This window comes from Andrena cerasifolii, chromosome 10 (assembly GCF_050908995.1).
Source record: "Andrena cerasifolii isolate SP2316 chromosome 10, iyAndCera1_principal, whole genome shotgun sequence".
Taxonomy (NCBI): Eukaryota; Metazoa; Arthropoda; class Insecta; order Hymenoptera; family Andrenidae; genus Andrena; species Andrena cerasifolii.
This window is the reverse complement of record NC_135127.1, coordinates 2,626,521-2,648,384: the sequence shown is the minus strand read 5'-3', so window position 1 is coordinate 2,648,384 and position 21,864 is coordinate 2,626,521. Positions and strand designations below refer to the sequence as shown.

At 41.1% G+C, this 21,864-nt stretch overlaps 1 protein-coding gene across 4 annotated transcripts in view; it reads left to right on the top strand.

Annotated features, from left to right (window-relative positions):
- Positions 1-21,864, top strand: part of Bru3 (CUGBP Elav-like family member bruno 3) — a 516,822-nt gene that overhangs the window by 129,520 nt on the left and 365,438 nt on the right. The window contains exon 1 of one of the 4 annotated variants that reach the window (XM_076821679.1): positions 7,404-7,458. The exons of the other annotated variants lie outside the window; for them this stretch is intronic. The gene's annotated coding sequence lies outside the window, so the exon portion shown is untranslated. Of the gene's footprint in view, positions 1-7,403; positions 7,459-21,864 lie in introns of those variants that run through there. 4 annotated transcript variants of the gene reach the window in all.

Sequence of the window (21,864 nt, the reverse complement as noted above, 5' to 3'; positions counted from 1 at the left end):
CGATTTTTCTTTTATTTCATTTTTCGAATGTTCAACCTTTTAGGAAAACGGGTTTGAAAGGATTTGTTGAAATTCGTAAAATTCCCGAAGTTATAGGCATTTGAGTCGCGGCAAATACATGGGTCACAACCGGCTACTCGGCGCTCACGTAAAACTTTAAGGGGAGGTTCGGGTCTAAATGTCGATTTTTTTTATATCATTTTTCGAATGTTCAATCTTTTAGGAATACGGGTTTAAAAGGATTTGTTGAAATTCGTAAAATTCCCCAAGTTGTAGGCATTTGAGTCGCGGCAAATACATGGGTCACAACCGGCTACTCGGCGCTCACGTAAAACTTCAAATGCGTTTTTCTCGAAACAGTGTTCTCAAAACGGTGGGACCTGTATCTTCAAAAGTTATTATCCGATTCGACTGAAACTTGTTTTATTTTGAAGATTATTCTTTTGGCTAGGGGGGGGGCTAAAAAAAATTACAAAAAGTTGAAAATTTATAATTTTTAAAGGCGTTGAAAGGACGAAAAATACAGGGAAAAGTGATTTCAAACGTGAAGTGTCGTTATTTTCTAAAAAAAATGTAATTTTTGTAATTTTTTTTAGTTCCCCCCTAGAAAAAAGAATAATCTTCAAAATAAAAAAGGTTTCAGTCGAATCGGATAATAACTTTTAGAGATACAGGTCCCACCGATTTGGATCAATTTTTTGACGTCTTAACTTTAACGACTCCCCAGGGCTGTTTGCACTGATTAATTATAAAACAAAAAATATATTTCTATAACATAAGACATCCTTAATACAATGCAACAAGTCCCATTAAATTATATATAGTAGTTTTCCTTTAATTAATTCCTAAATATCACCTATTTTTTGGGGCTCTAGACCAGAACCTCCCCTTAAGAAGGAACCTGCCGACCGACGAGTTTAGGCCGGTTCTGCGCAGGTTGACGCTCATTGGTGCCGGGAGAAGCCACTATTGGCTGTACCCCCACCAACGCTTCTTCGGAGCCAATGAGCTCATTCTACATGCGCGAAACGGGTTCCTTCTTAAATGACAGAGAGGAGGTTAGGTTAGGTTTTATTTTTCCTTTAAGATTTACATTCTATAAAGGTGGCGCTTTAGGATCGGCGTGTTCCTATACTGCCCAAGGAACTCTAGTCATGCATGACAGAGAGAATATAAGTGAATACGTTAATGAAATACTGCAGAAAAATGGAAGTATGTCGAGTGAAGATTAGGCTTCAAAGACGCAAGGGATATAATCTTAGGGGATGAAGCTTGCACTTACTGTTCAGTAGAATGTAGGTATCCAACTGTAAAAGTCGAGAAGTTTTCAAATTTGTTTCACAAAGGTATCAAATTAATACCGTACTTGCGTAATCGTCGAGGATTATACTATGCTGAGTACAGGAATTACAGTAAACCTTTTAGAACATATTCAAGTGGTATGTACATAGAATAATAGGTATTCTTGAAAATGCATTGAAAATTATAATTTGTTTAAACCCCGCAACTTTCATTTACTTTTCAGGCGCTTAATTACACTGACCAATAGCCATTTTTATCTGCAACATTCAATAGCCGTTTCTTATAGACTTTTGTGCGCTTAAAACGAATCCGCAAACCGTTTGTCGCCATCACCCTCAGTTATCGAGAAATTCGATTCTGACAAAAAATGCAAATTTTCAACTTTGAACACCTTTTGTGTTCAAACAGTATTAGTTATTCAGTTGCTTGTTCCGCCAAATTGTTCTATGAACCCTCGCGAACACAACGATATAAGTTATTACTGAATTATAAACTTTTAAATATGGTTAAACAACGATCAAAGGGAAAAGGACACCCGAAATGCACCAATGTTTGCAGATGCGGTGCGCACCGTGGTAGTCGCGCGCGTTAAGCCGCGTATTCACCTGCGCATTCGCCCCGAATGTGCATTCGGCGCGCACCGATTTTTTGCTCGTCCGGTGTTCGGCGCGTGTTCGGGGCGCGGCGCGCATTCGGGCCGATCCGCTTGTTGGCGGTCCATCAAAGCGCGCATTCGGGTCCGAACAATACCATGAAATGGACGCCGCAAATTTCACTCAACCCCGAACGCGCGCCGCATGCGCGCCGAATGCGCGCCGAACGCGCGCTGAGCTCCGAACAGGCAAAAAATCGGTGCGCGCCGAATGCACATTCGGAGCGAATGCGCAGGTGAATACGCGGCTTTACGCGAGTTCGTGACGCTGAGCGGCCCGCGCGCCATTGACTACCACTGTCGGCGCCGCACGTTTTGCCAAACTCTTTCCTTTCTGTATTGTAAACAAAGGGTGTTTTACCACTTCTGCTGAAGCTTTCCGCAGGGAAAATGTCTCCTGCATCGCGTGGAGTTGTTAGATTTTCTCCTAGACCTTTAGTTTTCGAAATATATAGAAATATATCTGCAGAAAATGGGGCATTTCGGGTGCCCTTTTCCCTTTGATCATTGTTTAAACATATTATGTTCATAATGCTTTATCTTCATAACCATTACTGTTTCGACACAAAAGATGTTCAAAGATGAAAATTTGCAGTTTTTTTTAAATCAAATTCTTCAAAAATTCATGGTGATGGCAACAAACGGTTTGCGGATTCATTTTCAGAGCACGAAAACCTATAACAAACGGCTATTGAATGCTACAGAACAGAACAAAAAAAGTCAATTTTGTCGGACAGTATAATCATAAAATTATACAGAATTCATACTACGACTCTTGACTCGCCACACTCAAGTACGACATCACTATATTTAATCTCGCTATATTTTTTCCATCCAGTATATTCCATCCCTAATTTAAGTATCGCCTAGTAAAATTAAATCCTCACAACAGCACAAATAAACATATACCTTTCACTTAACTAAAGTTTAAGTTAACGCAAAGCGCATCTCGTCTTGAAAAGTACTAAACCCCACGATATTATTCACAGAATCTATACCAGCAATCCACAGAGGCGCAGAACTTGCCCCGAGTATTTTTATTCCCAGCAAAACGAGTGTTGTCTAACTCGAAAACAGCACCTTAACGTCTAAAAACCCAATTTCCATTTCCTGTTCCCCAGCTCAGTAATACCTTTCCTCCAGCGTCTGCATCTAATTGCTGGCGTGTTTCAAAGAGCCCTGAAAGGACGTGGAGCGCTCCTTTCGCCTAGCCCGGGGTTCGTTGGAACGAACGCCGGCCCAAGAGTTGATCTCTCTGCGGACTACCCAGGAGAATAATTATCGTGGAAGAAACAACTTTCGCGTTCCCGTATGTCGAATAATGCTGTGGCATTACGGGATAGGTAGGTGGGCTGGACTTGGCTCGGCGCAGCGAGCATCAGAAGCGATTCGGCGTGTGCAATGGGTTGTAACGTTCCGCGCGGCGTTTCATCCCCGTGACTAAAAATTCGAGGTTGGCTGGCAGCCAGCGGACTGCTTTACTTTACTTGACTTTTCCGCGGAAAGAGAACGAGATAAGACGAGGCAAAGTACACATCGGGACAAATATATTGACGTCTCTGAAAAACTCGTCGCGTCACCGAATATCCCACACATAACTCCCGCGATCGCGCCAGGATAAGTTCCTCTGTCGGTCGGTTGGCTTTGCTCCGCGACTCTCGAGATTTTGACAGTCGTCATAACGCCGACCCAGCAAGTGTATTCGCTGGAAACTCCGCCGAACCCTTCCTTTCGTATTTGGCGACAATTTGATAAAAGTGGACATTATATTTTGCGGATTGAGTGAAATAAAGCACGACAGTGTCGGGCAACGTTAAATATTTCTTATTTGAATATGCAGGAAGGTTCGATGCTCTTTTTTTTGTATTAAATAATGGGAAGAAGATGAAAAAGGTAGGACAGAGTAACCCTCTCGTTTCGCAAACTCAAAAACCAGTCACAGTCTTTCTAGGCACAGTGTTCTACATCTTCTGTAGACAAAGGAGTCAATTGGAGGTGTAGAATAAGGTAGCAGAGTTAACGGCTCTTTAATTGGCCGACTGGATCGTCTAGAGTTAGAAACCGAGAACTAATTCAGCGTGGCCGAACAAGTTTGACCAAGAAAATGCCCCATGGTCACTAACGTCAGGCACAGACTCGCCCTCTTTTCTTTGTAGCCCATTCCTCTACGAGCTTCCAGTAGCAGGCTCCAGCACAGAGAACAACGGAGAGTGCCATCACGCTCGGCCGGAGCCGTTTCTTCTGCTTTACGGTTTTAATAAATCTCCGCGGGGTAATTCGCGACGGGTCGGAGCAGACATTAAACCCACTGACATTCCCTTGGTTCCACCTTGCACGCTGTCGTGGTATAATATGGGGAATGAAATGATTCGTGTAAAATTAACGATGAAGAATCGGCCTGCTTGCAGTAATGCATGATCGATGAAAGATTAGAAGATTCTTCGTTAGACTGAAGCGTCACGTAGCCAACATTATCGCCTGAAATATTTTCTTCAGCTTACAAATTTCGAAATTTTGAAACACATATTTTCTACAAAGGTTACGTGATTTAGTATTTAAAAGCCGATTTCTTCTACAAAAATACGCGAAACTGCTGTGTTCTATAAACTTCTAACTTCCAGATAATCTATTTTGAAAACTGGGGTCTATGTTGGCTGACATGTATGTTGTGACATTTAAATTACCATATACTTCTTACGGATACCATTAATTTATTTAACTCTGCTTTCTGGAATTACCGAAATGACAAAGTACAGCTGAATGTTATAAAAATAACTGCCTAACAACCGCTGTCTAGGGTGAAAGTGGCAGAAGGAGTACATTGATTTAATGCAAAAGCTGAAAAAAGGGACAAAATCTATTCTGAGAAAAAAAGGGATTGAAAAGCTAAAAATTTGCTACAGTGAAATAAAATCTTTTTCATCGAAAAAGCCATTAGAAACACGTCACTCTTCCAAGACTCAAACAAAGCCTTCGCGTAAAATCCCCTGGATTACCATCGTCCTTAAGGGACAAACGTCAACTTCGTATCGCCCCGGCACATTCTCCGCTCTCAGCTTTCGCAGCAGTGCACGACACGTGCCGTAGCCGTGTCCGCTGATAGGCGGGCAATTTTCAAGGATCGAGGGTTGTTTGTAAAGCGAAATTTCCCAACCAGTCCAGCAACCCTCCAACGTTCTTAACTCAGTTGCCAAAGAAAATCGCTGCATTGCGGCAATGTTTATCGAACATGATTTCGGTAGGTTCGCGAGGATTAAACGAGAGCCGGCCCGCTTTAATGAACCCAAGCGATGCAGCCGAGCGGGCGAATTTACGCCATTACCACGCAAAGGCACAGGCGTTATGGTAAATGAAAATTTAATCTGCAGATCGATCCCGTCCGAACCGTTCTGTCTGGCAATACGTCCAGCGGCCATTAATTCGCACCGACTTTCACTAGTTCGTTGCTATCAAATCGTGTGAACGTAGATTCCTCCGCAACTGTGTAGGGATCTTCAACGATTGGACTGGTCCGATACGAACGGGTCCTAGAACGATTTTAAGAACGATGACAAGTGTGTTTGATGACGCGTCCGAACGTTCGAAAACACAGAATGGGGCGAAATTGTTGGCACAAAGGGAACAGAGGTGATTCTCTACGTAGAAACGAAACGAAAATGCGGTGTCAAATTTGGCTACGTATTCTTTTATAGCTTAACTGGTACGTTTGAATTTGCAAACATTGATGGTGGCATGGTTAAAGAAAATACATCATTGTATTTGTGTGGAGTATTTAGATGCGTTTTTATTGTGTTGGAATATTGTTGAATATTATTGCATCTGGGTTCGAATAGAGAATTTATTTTCGTTTCTTAAGTTTTTTCAATTACTTTTTATTTTTTCCTTTCTGCTTAGAAACGGGTCGCAGCTTTTTCTTCGTAGAATTTATTTTTGACATTATTATCCTTACTAATATTTTTAATATAACTGTAATATTACCGGCCGTTCTTTTTTTTGGAAATTAAATCATTGTACCATCGTGACTAATCCAAACATAATTAAGCAAGTTGGACTAAATTGAAGGCCAGTTGGAGGAAATTTTTTTTCATAGGAAATACTTCTGGAAGCATGGAATATAATTCTGCTCGGTGAAAGGTACATGATATTATATTAGAAAGGGGTGGAATGATACTATATTGCAGGGGTGAATTAAGGGCTTACGCCACCCTGAAAGTTTTGAAAAAATTATTTTTTTATCTTTGCATTTTCTTATTGCGTGAAGTTTTAAAAATAATTTAAGTCGTGGTAAACGCAAAAATTCCCCAAAATAGCCGAGTTATACTGCTTAAACGAGGCGCGGATGTCGATATTCCGCAGCGGGTAGCGACCATTCTACTTTTCTTCTTTTGCGTTTTTCTCGAAACTACATTTTCAAAGGTGATATGTCAAATATCTCCAAAACTATTTGTCCGATTGATTTCAAACTTGGTACGCATATTCTTAATGGTATTGTCTACAATGTATCATATCATTTTTTTAATGCGATAACCCGTTCGTATATAATAAATGTTTTAAGTTCGTTTTGTCAGGTGAAAAACGAATAATTTTCTTTGCCTTGCTCTCATTTGTGCAATAATTTTTTTTCTCAAATCCGTGTGCTGCATTGTAGGTATTTTATTGAGGAACTCGAAAATCATCATGTTTTTCATTTCAGACGAGCCTGGGCGTTATAATTTTTTATATCAGTCACGCGTGTAACGGCGAACGAGCTCCGCGGGACAACAAATAACTCGGTCATTTTTTAATATTTTTGTACAGTATTTACACTATACATGCACTAATACATGTTCTACGCATAAGAAAAAAAGAAATGATTTTCAACCTCATAGTATCAGTAAAAAAAATTCGTCTAGTTTAGTGCTGTTTCGAGCGCCTCAGGGTGACGTAACACCTTAATGGTACTAAGAAACGAAAATTTATGCATAAGTAGCATGTGCCTATTTTCCACTGTGCCTATTTGCCCCTCAATTCTTAGGATAAAACACCGAGATATCTGATCAAGTTAGTTGCATAATTTGAATCACACTACCAATCACTATTGAGGCATACTAGCGCGCAAGTAGAACTAGTACGTGATAGTCAGACACGCCAACTGAATCATGAGTAACACCACGCCTACCTGACGAATCTTCAAAATCGATTATATCGACAACAGAGGATTGTAGGAAAAATGTTTACTCCCTATTTTCGACTTATTTTTAGACATAGAATCAACTGTACAACTTTCGATTTCTTCACTCTTATCCTAATACACTTGAGATGCTTGATCTCACAATGATTAACTCTTAAGTGCAAATATACTGTACTTTTACAATTACACACTTGTCCCATGTATTTTCGCACACACATACAATGTACCTATTTATACGATAAAGTGTATACGGTATATAAAGTTTAATTTCTTTTGTTTCAGGTGAGTGGTGTATTTTGAAGCAATTTTCTGTTACGCTGTATAGGAGTCGTAAGTAAGTAGAATTTTCCAAACTTCGTCCGCAAGACTTTCGAATGGTATTTCATCTAAGTTTAACCGCAACAATTCCACAAATTTCAATTTCCCTATTTCCCCCCTGGGAATCTCAATTTGTTGTATTATTCTGATAATACTGAATTAATATCTTTAATTATATTATAATACTAGGTCACCCCATAAGTAATGTTTTTTCTTGTTCTAGTTAAGAGAAATTTAATACCTAGTTTATGTAACGCACATATGTATACAGAACCTTCTTATATACCTGTTAAAGTACATTCTTTCTCGACTCTAAATTGAACAGTAAAAAATTAAAAACTATTTAGTAATTGATTCTAAACCCTATTAATACATCCATTACATTCTCTCAACTAAGCAGCAACAGAATATAATCATTGCATTAACTTTTCAATTCAAAACGTGTCCAATTTGTTGAGGAACGAATTAAAAAATTGCTTGCAACCAGGAATACAATCTCCGAGTAGACTCGCCGAAGAAAAGTACCTAACCATAAGCTTTGTTAGTTTTATCATTGAAATATTAGAGGAACGGCGCGGCGGATGAATTTTATCAAGAGTAGTGTTGACTAAGCTTATACCGTGCAACTTTTCCAAACAAGTCCCTTTTATCGTAAAAGTTCTGTGCAGGGATCACTGCATACAATATGAATTGTTTCATTTACGCGACACTCGCAAGCTAGGTAGAACAGCGTTCTCAGTTGCCCTTCGGGGTGTAATATTTAATTTCTTTATCTAAGAATCTAGAAAAAGTTGATTTCAACGTTGACATTAATAACTGCTACAAAAGCTTTAAGTGGTTTCGCTAAGCTTCTAAACAGAAGCCTCTACAGGAAGAGGACTCTTACATACCTACGCACGAATTCCAAGACGTTTGTCACTTCGGTCGCTCGATTTCACGCGTAGCCATTTGCCTCTAAAAAATGAATAATACCCTGATCCCAGGAGAGTCCGCGAGGCACCGTAATAAAAGTCTTATTCGACCAATATAAGAATCCGCCTTCGCCTTATTGCATACGACATTTCATTATGGTGATTCGAGACGCTCGTTGGAAGCGCACGACAAATAAATTCGAATTATTCTGATACCGGATGGAAGCTCCGGTTAGAAGAGGAATGGGAGGGGGCGGCGGGAGGGGAGGGGGAGGTGATGGGACGAGGTTGAAAGCGAATAGCCGAGTACAAGGGGTGGTTTGTAGCCCGGGGATACGTTCGCGTTCCTAAATGAAGAAGGCACAGAGGAAGCTCGATCGGACATCCTGAGGCGGGCGATGCGATGCAATAGTTTGTATCTGGCGGCGGGTGAGCCAACTCCAATCTTTGCCACGAAGCTGCGTCGCTTAAACAGCCTCGACAGAAACCCCCTCACTTATCCCTCGTAGCCCTTGGCGTTACGAAAGAAACACCCACTTGAATTACTTGCACCGATTCGGCGCTTCAACCGAGGCGGTCCCGATTTTTTTTCTGGATCATTAGAATCCGATTTATTCATTTCCCCGCGCCGGGAACTTCAACGAGACAATTTGTATCGCCGATAATCCAGCGGGACGGTTTAATGGGTCCCTTTAATCCTACAAATTGACGCCCCCTTCTTTCAAATGTCAAACACATTTCAAACGATCGAATGCAATGGATCGGCATTTAATCGCTGACGAATGAAAACGACAGTTGATCTTTTATCTTTAATAGAAGTTAATAATTATTTGGTAAAATATGCAAAAATCTCGAGAATTCTTTTCACGTGTACCAGGAGGGTTGTCAAATGGTTTTCTAAGTAACTAATTTTTTTTGGACGTGCAATATTATTTCATACAGTTGTTTATAGTCGCGTCAAATTCTACGCATTTATTGTAAGTCAGAAAATTGCCATTCGAATCTGCGTTCCTTTCCGTTTGTACTCGAAGTTCGCAGGGCTTGAAGCGATTTATGATAAAACTCTCGTGTCGGCTAATTCAATGAGATTGAAGAACGAGGGACACAGCGCGACGGAGGTGAAATTTCTTGATTGTTCCACGTAAGGTACAAAAGACCGACGGAATAGTTGGGGGAGCGAAAGCTGGGCGGGGGTGGGCGAGCGACGCGACGTGGACATTTAACATTCAGCGCATATGATTAGGTCTGGGGGCGCATAGAAAATACAGGCGTTCCGCAGGGTATATAGAAACTCGAGAATGAATTATGTAAGGCAAAGTACTTCATTCGTCTTGCTCTTGTTATTTGGTGGGTGTAGTTAAACTCCGCGTATTACCGCGTCTGAAATATCACCAGTAATTTTTAAGGCGAACGTGCCGTCGACTATGCACTATTCCCCCTTACATCTCCCGTCCATTTCTTCAACCTCACCTCGCCCCCACCGCGGCCCTGTTTAAACATAGCCAGGACGGCGGTGGAGGTCTCGAATCAAGCTGAAATTTCACGGACCGTGCTCGCATTTTTTGAAACGCTTTGCGGCAGAGCGGAGCTCGAATATTTCGCCTTCGCCCGGCAAATGTATTCCGGCAGGTTTATTTTAAAAATTATTTTTCCCGCAGCTACGTGCACGCGGGCCGCGTACCCTGCTGAAACTGTATTTTCCCTCCAAATTTCTATGTTTCGCGGGCGCGAAAGAAATCGGAAAATTCACGTACAGCTCTGCCATCGGGTAGTTGGAAATAAAACGCTCGGCAATGAATGAAATTTGGTGCTGCTCGCACCTGGATAAGTTGCTCGCCCCGCGAGACCGGCCACGGGGGTGGTTCAAGCTTCTTTGAAATATGGCGCGAAAGCGCTCGCCGAGGCCTCCGGTGGGCAGAGAAGAGCGCTGGGAAGCAAAGTGAAGGTAGCGGAAGCTGCAGGGGAAAAAAAGGGTAAAGCAACAACGGAAAAGCAAGATTGAATTATCGGGCAGGAAAGAGCCGCTCGTCCGGTAAACAGATGCCGGTGAAAGCCGCTCATCCGGCAAACATTACACAGGCTTACCACCACGAGACCATCTAGACGATTGGTGCATACCGAAGATTTCGTATGGTTGGCTAGGAATATGTACCTACACGTACGTACACCAAGTACAGCGGCTTGTTGCCCCCCTGCGCGTCGTTAGGTAACTCTATTCAGAAGCTTTGCCCGAGAGACCTTCGACCCGTCTTAAACCGTAGCCAAAGCGAATGTGTTTCTACCGGCAGACGACGTGGCGTAAACCCGCCACAAGACACTATGGGACCGAACCATAACCGCTCGACCGTGATGTCGGATGACTACGGGCTTTTGCGTCAGTTTCACGCCAAATAAGGAAGCCGTCATTGCACAATCCACCGGCGGTGCACACACTCTGCTTGGCAGAAGAGGCATGTCTAAATAAAAACCGCCCACCGTCGCTGGAGATCGCGGACACTCTCCAAAGGGAAGTTTTTATGGATGTTAGAGAATTACACAGGGTCGAATCGAGGGCCATAAAAAGTTTTTTTAAAAATATGTGCTGGTTTTATAGGATTTTGGATTTCTAACGAGGGGACATCCTGAACCAGGAAATTGAAAAAATTCTGAAACTTTGTGAATGTGTAGGGAATTTCCTTCTGATTGCAAGGCAATTTTTGTTTGCTTCTCAAATTCAATCTAAGGGGGTGTAACTGACCCTTGAAAATCTGTTTATTTTCCGAGTTTGTGTTATAACTTGTTAACTGTAAAATATTTTTTTTTACCAAATGGTAGATCTAATTGAAAGAAGTAACTTTTGTCTTGAAACTTTTTTTCTATCTCTTATAGTTCGCGAGTTGTAACACCAAATCGGAAAATAGTCAAATTTTCAGGGGTTAATTTCACCCCCCACGAATGAATTTGGGAAGCAAATAAAAATTGCGTTTTAATCAGGAGGAGATCCCCTGCATATTCATAAAGTTTCAGAATTTTTTGAATTTTCGGGTTCGAGATCTTCCCTTGTAAGTGCAAACATAACCTCAGATTTGACCCATCGCGTACAGTCTCTTCACAACTTGCTTTCACGTTCTTACGTTGCAATATGCGATTTAATGAAATTAGGTAGTGAAAAATTAGTACATGAAATCTACTTTGGGACCAGTTCTGAATATATTTATTTCCAGAAACGATAAAACTTTGTTATTTATATCTTAGTAGTCCCTCTTTCTTTTGCCAGTGAAGCTGCGTTCGTTGCTCTTCTTTTTGACCACCCTTTTTGCATTTAATCAAAGCTGAGTAACAATTGAACTGACATCTAAAAAATTGATGTGGCTTGGCGACCCAGTATTTAAACAATTCTAGTAAGTTCTAATATTTTCCTGCACCAACCGTTACGGCAACCCTAATGTCACCCGTAGTCGATGTGGTATGACATTTTTGTTCTTTATCCTTTGAATTCAGTACGCAAATATATATTCAGAACAGTTAAAATATTGAAAAAGGTTCTCTCATCGCAAGCCTGTGTTATTTTTAAATTAGACTTCGATAATATACTTCGTCATCCTACATAAAACTACAATGTAACAGTTTTGTTTAAATCACAAAACTTTACTCTTGTTCAGAATGAAACGAAATATAAATTAGAGGGTGACAGTGATAATTAAGGGGGAACACCACTGTGACGGCCGGAAAAGTAAGCCATTTTTAAGAATTTTTTTTCAGGAAGAATTTACAGTTTTCATAGAAAAATTGTATTACCTACCTTTTTTAGTAGACTGTATTAAGCGACTGTACAAAAAAAATTAATAGAAAAACATTCATAAATTTTAATATATTAATTAACCTTCTAGATCCCCCACGCGAGCTGGTCGAATGTGTAACTATGGAACAGCAGGTCCGAAATCAAATTTCATTTTTTTTTTTATAAACTATATGCGTGTAGTTTCCGTTGTACGTACGGATTCTTTGATCGAGAACAAATGTTTTGAAATACGTTCGAGAAACTGTCCATCTTATTCGCGGATTTTCGAAAGTTTTCTTCTAAAGCGCACCATTTTTTCGAAAGTAATTTTTTTAACAAATCGATTCGTACAACGGAAACTATACTCCCTGTCATTTAAGAAGGAACCTGCCGACCGACGAGTTTAGAGCGGTTCTGCGCAGGTTGACGCTCATTGGCGCCGGGAGGAGCCACTATTGGCTGTACCCCCACCAACGCGTTTCCGGAGCCAATGAGCTCATTCTACATGCGCGCAACGGGTTCCTTCTTAAATGACAGGGAGAATACACTCATATAGTGTAATAAAAAAAATTAAATTTGATTTCGGACCCGATGTTTCAAAGTTACACATTCGATCAGCGCACGCGAGGGGTCTAGAAGATTAATTAATATATTAAAATTTATGCATGTTTTTCTATTTATTTTTTGTATATAGTCTCTTAAGACATTACACTAAAGGTAGGTAATAAAAATTTTCTATGAAAACTGTAAATTATTTCTGAAAAAAATTCTTAAGAACGACTTACTTTTCCGGCCGTCACAGTGGTGTTCCCCCTTAAGGTGTTTGAAGTATGTGTATAAAGATACTCACCGAGGAACAGTTTATTAGACTTATCGCATTAAAAAGGGAGAAAGAGAGCGGTACTATCTGCCGAACCTAGAAACCGTAACATTCATTTTAATTTGTTATAGTATACGGCGAAGCATTTGCGCCGAGTTAAGTGGTTTCGCGAGTAATTAGGGGGTCCGAAACGAAAATTTAGGTGAACATTTAGTTTGGGTCCGAGACAGTTCAAAGCGTGGAACGCGTCGCATGGACGTTCAAACGCTAGAAACGCCGGCTAATCGTCTTGGTTATACAGCTGGCATACCTGGATGGTAGAAAGCGCAGATTTAATTAAAACTAGTAGCCCACGGCGAACATATTTTGCGAAAGAGGATACGCCCCCCTTGTGCAGGTTACACGAACGCGAGAGAACTCGGTGGGCGTTTCGGATACGGCATTCCGCGCAATGCCTCTGGCCTTTTTTCTGGACGAGATGAGAAATTGTGTAACGTGCAACCGAATTTCTCAATTTCCCTGCAATGCGCGGAATTTCTGAATAAACAATTTTGACGGATTTTTTTTCACGCAGGAAACTTGTTTCATAACGTTGACCACATCCTGTTATTATTATGCGAATTCTCACGTGCCTTCCACATAATTTCAGTTCAATCGGATACTCTCTGGAACAGTTGGAAACACAATTATGAAATACTGAGGAACAGTATATTATATGAAGAGCTCAATGTTAGGGAAGATTCATTAAATATTGTGCAGTTTATTAATGGGATTTAAATAACATATTTATCTCTTATCTGTTACTTCGGTTTTGTGCTAGTATTTGTAAATATTGGCGGTGAAATTTTACAGATTTTTCATCCTATATTATGAGAAAAATTGTTTAAATTAGAGGAAGTGTTATAATACAATGGTCTGCATCCTTGGTGATTACTTATTAAAGCATGTTAATAAAAAAGCTTGCACAGTGTGAGAGATTTGAGGGCTCAGAAAGTGACAACTTATTGCATAATATTTTCCATTTATGAATCTTTAATTTGTAGAGCAGATCATCTCTGCGTCAATGAAAGCAACACACTGAATAATAATAATGTACAGTATTAATAAAGTACATTATTCGAATATTTTAGGAATCATAACTACGATTGTCAGTGTTTGAAAACACTTACAGCAGAACCGCCCTTAGCGAAAGTGGTGCCTGGCGCGATTCCTTGTTGCGAGCCGCCTATATACACTTAAAAAGCAAAGGCCATATCGAAAAAGTAAGGTTGCAAATTGACGAACAACTATAACAATTTTAAGTGTAATCTTGTAATGTTTTCGTTAATATATTTATTTATGTGTTAATTTTTACATAAACGATAAACTGATAAATGGTTCTTTATTTATAAAAAAGCGCTTGATTTCAACAATGCATCCTCCATGGTTATGCAAGCGTTGCAACTCAAGCGAGTTTAAATGTGTACCTAGCTGTTGTGGCGCGGAGCTATCTGAAGGCGTTGGACCAATTGCTAGAGCCTATGGAGAAGTTTGACTAACGTGCAAGTAGAAATATCGAGAAACAGTCAGCCAAGTGGCGCTAAACACGGTTTCCTCGAAAACGAAACTTCGCACAAATAAATGATATTCCACACTTTCTATTTACTGTTACCATCTAATTAACCATCTCACCTGTGAATTAAAAGAAATATGATTCTTAAGGGGTTACATACCCTTGACGGGTTGGAAAATAAGATCATTGTTATGATTTTTTCTTTACATAAAGAAACGTCATATTTAAAAAGCAAGATATACACCATGTTATGTATAAATTAAGCTGTATTCTCATAAAAAATAAATCTGATTCCATAAGAAATGGTGCCACAGTAGCCCCTTTTCCCAAGACTTCTTCATAGTTACAGCATTTGAATAAAATTTTGCATGAATATTCGTAAGACTATAGTAGTACTTTTCGGCGCCGATTTTGAAAAAAATATTTTGTGTCATCGTAGATTGGATATAATATATGATTTTCGACCGAAGTTTTTATTTCCTTTTGTTAATAAAAAACACGACACTAATCGAAAATTCGTCTCGACTACTATTAGATCATAGTCTTAAGAACATTTGTGCAAAATTTTATTGAAATCGGTCCACCGACGCGATGCTCGATCATTCCTAACCCCTATATTTATTATTAAAAATTAATAAAAAGAAACCTATAATTGCTTCACAGACATGTAAAGTCTGTTTGGGCTAAAAACATGGTCCAATCTTCAGATGAATAGAATCGCTGGTTTCTTAAAGAAATCCCAAGTTCTACTGTTTTTAACCCCCAAAAAATAGGATTTCCCCTTAAAGCAGCTCTATAATGTATACAAAAATTAGGTGATGGAAAGAAACATGGGCTTAAAAATAAGTGAGCTGCAAAAAGAAGGTTCCTTACCTGACACAGAGGTCAGCGTGAAGGGGCAAAGCTGAGAACACACAGCACTCTCATAACACGATATAGTAGTAGTACTAAGAAATTAGCAAACACATTGTAAACTTCGATCGCGCATATAAACCTTTTACGGTCGCGTCGGCGAAATGGATGCACGTGCAATCAAGCGACACGCTGCCCGACGGTTTGAGACCTGTACCTATAAACGCACGTTTACAACGTGAAACGGCCGGGCAAGGAATTGCAGGGTTGGGCACCGGAAGGGAGATCGAAAGGAAACGAGAGGAGAGATCGCGGTGCACAAGGGAGCGTCGAGATTCTCCTGATACGTGGCACTGCCGTGAAGCGTGAGCGTATTGCACGACATAAAAGTAAGATCCACCAGCGGTAGGACACGTAACGCATGAAATCGCTCGAAAGGAACGACATAAACGGCTCTTGCTGTCGTTTATCGCTTCGTTCCGCTCACCGATGACCCCCGCGCCGCTCAACCGCCACCGATAGGTGCATCCAGGAGGCCGTGGCACTGTAATAATAACAGCAACGATCGATCATAAAGTCGAAGCCACCGGTCCTTCGACTCAAACGATCTTCTAATGACGTTGCATCGCGGCACACCTGCTTGATAAACAGAACTGCGGCTGGGCTCCGGGCGCGGATTAGCCTTTGCACGGTAGCTGGCTCGACAGTTGATGCCGCACGCCAGATCCATGTTGATCCTTAATCTAATATCGTTGATATAGGCAATTAGAACAACCCCAAAATAACCTTTAATATTAGATTTTGATCTCGGTACTATTTCAGCTTCTTACTCTCCAGAGTAGTGATTCCTGCTTAAAGCCAACGATAACTAATGATAATAAATAATCCAAGTAGGTGTATAGTACCTGGACAGCACCTAATACCGGACATTAGCTATATCTGTGATATTTGAAACGCTGTTTAGCCACTCTTCCGCGTAAACCTCAGAGGGGCTAGATAAAACAGCAATTAGGTTTGAACACGTTGCAGTCGTGTGTGCGCAGCTAAGGAGATTGATCTAATGTTATTCTTTTCTTCTTACTTGAGGAAAACGTTAAGCGTCCAACTCTAGAGAAACTCCCTCAGATGATTACAAGTAGTGCCGAACGGGCCCAACTGAATCCCCTATCCGCTAGGCAAGAAGCGCTAGGCTAAGAAACAAGGTGGTTGTTTCGGATCTTGCCTTGTCAAAGAAGGTGAATGAAATTCGTCATCTTTATACTTCAGAGCGTGATCAAATTTGAAAGTATTTGAAATTACGTAGTGGCTTGGTAATAGGTACTGAAGGATCACGATGGAGGTGGACATAGATGTAAGCTGACCACAGCTACTAACCCACAACTTCTCTACCACATTCCATTATATCTTGCGGTACATTAGCACGGCACTTGGTCTATCTCCCAACTACGCGTTTCACAGGAAAAAAGCGATTCCCACGCTAAGCCCAAGTTTGCCCCGGGCGGTAAATCAGGACAAACCGTTCGTACCCGAAAAGTGCATCACGTTGCAAACGAATTTACTGCGAAGCTATCCGGTGCCGCGCGCAAGCCTCTCCTTTCACTGGGGAACGTGCAAGCGATCGTTTCCAATTCGATATTGCCGCACGTACCTATCTAGAGTGGCACGCGTGCACGCACGGTCGAGAGTATCGAATGCACCGCGTCGGCGTCGGCTCGACCAGGGAAGGCCTGTCGCATTTTCATAACGGCAAGTCTGTACCGCCTCCGATAGCTTTCGTCCCGGCAGATCGATTTTCATCGCGATAGGAGCGAAAGCTACAGACCCGGCCGGACAATCGAAAACCTGGCCGGAGGGTATACGCGGATTTCTCGTTTCACGGCGCCGCCTACGCCGACGCCAACGCCGACGCCGACGCCGTCGTGTTTCCCGTGTCCCCCGTGGACGTCGGCACGTCTGTTTGTCCACGTCGGTCTCCGACGACCGAGATATTCGACCCCTCTTCGCCATTCCTCCAGCCCATGTACGTACGTGCACGTATAGATACGTAGCGACGACGACGGGGGATGAGCACGCGTATGTATATCGGTAGGAGATGGACACAGTATATATATGTATATATATATATATATATATATATATATATATATATATATATATATATATATATATGCAACCGTATATCTATATGTAGGTAGGTATACGCCTCCACCGTGAGGCCATCCCTCCAGTGTCAGTTGCGCGTGTTTGCTATGCTCGCCGAGGCATGTTTCCAACTAAACTAACCTCGCCACGCCTCGACGCATTGGCGTCGTTGCCGCAAAAGCGCGTCGCATGGAATCGAGTCCTTTCCAAGTGTTGCGGATACCCGCGCGGTAACGACGCAAACGAGCCCCCGCTCCTCCCCCCTGGCAAATATATACGTATACATTTTGGACATTTCCAAGCATCTCCGGCGAGAAGATTCGTTTTCTCTAAGAAGAGGCGTGCTTGGGTCGGGCGCGGAGGTGCTCCGGAACACGCTCCGATGCGTCTACCTGTTTTTTGTCGTGGAATGCGACTTGCCGCCGTGGCCCGGGGTTTTACCCAGGATTGTATCGCGGATCCGGATGAGGACCCTCCGGCGCTGCGACGCGGGCACTCTACGTTTGAACGCCGAGTATTAACATGTTGTAGGGCATCGGAGTTGCTAATGTAGAACGTCAGGGTCATTGTGCTCGCGAGGGAGTCTTGTGTTTCAACTGGCTGTCGAGACCAGACCGGGAGTTTTTTTAGAGCTCGCGATTCTGTAGTACGTAGGTGTGAAGCAGGGAAGGTAGAACTCCTCTTGTAAATATCAAAGTAAGAATATTGCGAGGTAATCCCTCATTTTTGCTCGGCACGGGGTGGAGAGATGTAGGCGAATCGCTCACAATGGTAACATCGAAAGTCGCTTCTAACTCTGACAGGGTTGATTTTTCCAACTATAGTTACTAAGCATTTTTCGCACACCTTAGTCAGTGGTATGTATCCTGTAAGCCATAAATTCTTTTCTGAAGATACCTGTACAACTAACATGCACTGACAGAAACGTATGAAATGCATACAATGTACTATTATACAAGATTTTACTAGAACATCGATTTTAAGGATTTGCCTATTCCAGCGTCTCGATGTAGTCAATTTTCATTTTTTAATCACTTTCCACTATTTCTAATACTATCTATTTACGATTGGCTAGTTCTTATATACAGGCCCACATAATACAGAAACCGAAAATGCAAAATTTGAACCAAATCAATGACTCGAGACTGGTGCACTTTCTTCGTCAGTTTGAAACGTCTCATCACGATTAATTGTTCAAGGTTGCGGGTAGAGTTGCCAACCGTGCTATAATATACATTTAGAATTGTACTATATTTTTGTCTAGTGTACTATATGCTGTTAGAAAAATATATAGTACGTAAAAATACTCTACTTCCGATTTATCGATCAAATTCTACAATTTTCACTTATTTTTTTATTCTATAGCAACATCAACATTTTAATTCGTGAATTTAAATTTTAACAGAGAGGATTTTTTCTATAATGAATATGAAGTGGCGGGAAGAAAGAAATAGAGCCAGTTTATCTCTAATAAAAAATGAGCTCCTCATATTTGTTAATTTGGACTTTCAGTGCAACCCAACCTTTAATATATTTGTTAAAGACAATAAATTAATTAATGCATAATGCAAAAAAATATACAATACAAAATAAGATGTCATTGTCTCAATGTATTTTTATTTTGTACCATTTTTCTCTGAAAAGTACTATATTTCTTCACAGTGTACTATATTTTTTATCACATTTAGCCGGAAAGTACTGTATCTTCCCGAAAAAATTGACAACCTCAGTTGGGGGCTACTTTAGACTACCACGAATAAGTCTGTTTCAGGGTCATTGTTGGCAAATACATTGAAAACAATCATGAACTATCTACCTGAAACGCACGGGCACATAGAAGGTCGCGAATGTTAAGAAATTCCCTTCTACTTGACATATTCAGTCTCGATTTAAATAGAGGGATGCACTTTTATTTACATTTGTACCTTCATGGTCGGCATGATCTACTGTACTCGCTCCATAACACTTCGGTATGGCGTTAATGCAATGGGAAAATTCACGGATGTAAATAAATCTATGAATATGAATTCTGAATTTGAATCTGCGAGTATGAATACGAAACTTACGAAGTTACTAGCATTTGCATATAACACTTAAGAAATAATTTGCACCCGGAAATGCTTTGTTATGTTCACTCCGCTAGAGTTGATTAGTATTACACGTTGGAGAATTGATTTTGCTGTAACACTGCTGGTCGATCCTCTGATATGTTATTTCTCTATCTACTCTCTCGATAAATTAATATTCCAAAGACTAATTGATATGACGCAACGGTGTACCTAAATAGGATGTGTTATAAAGGTATGACAAGCTTATAATTAATGTGCTTATACGTCAGATGATTTATTATTGCTGCAGAGAGTGTAAATTTAGTTTGCGCATTTTCTCTAAACATTACTATTACTGTTTCGGCTGTGATCGTGACAACATATTTAATATTAACCCTTCGTCGACGCACCTCCTTTTTCGATCAACTTTGAGATACCTGCGTGCCTCACACCCGGAGCACTTTTTAACAGACTGTCATTCTTATCTGAAGAATCGTCATGAAAAAAATCGTGGGTCAATTTTAAGGTCCGCAGAATGTATTCCAATAGTTTTGTGATTGCAATTTCATCGCAGTTTTTGTAAAAAAAATCTAAATTACCATGTGTCGAGAAAACACGAAGAAAATCTTCCAAAAATTGTAACTTTTACAAATTCCAATATTAGAAGCTAAAAATCTACAGAGTTATAGTTCAGATATAATATTTTCAGAGAAAAAATAGTTTGTAAGTCGGCTTAGGAAAAACGGTATTTATTTTTAATTTAGAAGGTACAGAGCGTCAAAATCAGCTTATGGGTGGCTGACACCCAGAGTGTCAACGAAGGGTTAACACTACTTAGCCTTTGGTTATCTATTCGTATTCCGCTATTCATTCATCTAATTTATCTTAACCGTAGGCCTGCACAACATCGTCCTACAAAATTAATATGTGATACATTGAATAATATTTTCCGTATCTCGTGCCTGTGCATGTTTGACCCGATCTAGCACAAAGAATTCCCTCGACTATTAAAAAGAACCCGTCTCGCTGCAAAGGGGAGAGATGATCTAAACGTGAAAGTAGTTTCAGAGCGTGCTGCAGGACTGGCAGAAATGTAATGTCAGGACTCCAACGTCGGTCCTTTTAGATGGTGGGAACAACTAGGGAACTCCTCTAGCACTGGCAACGTTCAAGCCAGCATCCGTATTTGTGTTCGACCGCTCGGCCAATCCTTTGGCCGTACTTAATTCAAGCAGAAAGTAGACGAGCGAGGCCATAGTACGCGAGAGCTAATAATTTCTGCTCAACGGCACCTTCAAAGATGTGGAGAAACGTAATAACACGGCGGAAGAGAGGGGGAGCGGCGAAAGAGCCGGAAAAGAAGGATGAAGAAACGACGAGCGGTTGAAGCGATGACCAAAACCGCTGCTTTGATATACTTATATATCCGTTACGTCGGAGGATGAGGTCGAGTCCACTTTGATTACCGGATGACGTACTCGGACTGGGTTCGCTTTTGCGGCAGTCGAATGCTACCGATTCGTCGGAGCGTACTGGGGGTGCATCCGAGCATGAAGATGTCGTCCACCCCTGCGGACTCCTACATGGAGATTTCTACGTTATTTCGACTTCAATTTCACGTTCCCTCTCTCTGCCCTCGGTATAATAATTTTCGTCGACGCGGAATCATGTCCCCCGCCGTTAACCATCTCGTTTTACATTTATGAACCCAATTGAAATGTCGTCACGGTCGCCGGGTAAAATCTCCAAGGTCATTATTGTCACCCATCAAAGACCGAAGATAATTCCCTTCTAGTTCGATCAAAAGCACCGGGCTTTTCCCCGGCTGGGATATCCATTGTATTTAAAACGCGGCGATATTTGACGAAACTTGGCAACGATGTTTTAACGAATGATTCTGAGAGTTTATTGCTTCTCCGTGCTATCCACCGAGGTGACGCGATGACTGCGATAATTTCCTTATTTGAATGTTATATAAAGCGGAACAATGGTGCGAAGATATAGCGCGGAATTCCAATATTGACGTCGAACAATATCCGGGGGAACTGCGGAGCCGCGAAAGGAGAATACAGCCGAGCTCAATAACTGGAATGAATAATATCGGAGACGTCGAAACTATGTAGTATATGTCCCCATGCTTCAAAGAATTAAAATTTCGGTGCCGAGGTATCTCGCGGTTGGAGATTCGCTTGCCTATTCATTAAACTATTGAGACATCAATTTTGAGCAGACGAAATTGCTTTGACACAGCTGAACTATCGGCTCTTTGTTTTATTGTTCTTTATGAAAGAAGTGCATAAATGACCGCGTACTATTTTTAGGATTACGATTAATGTG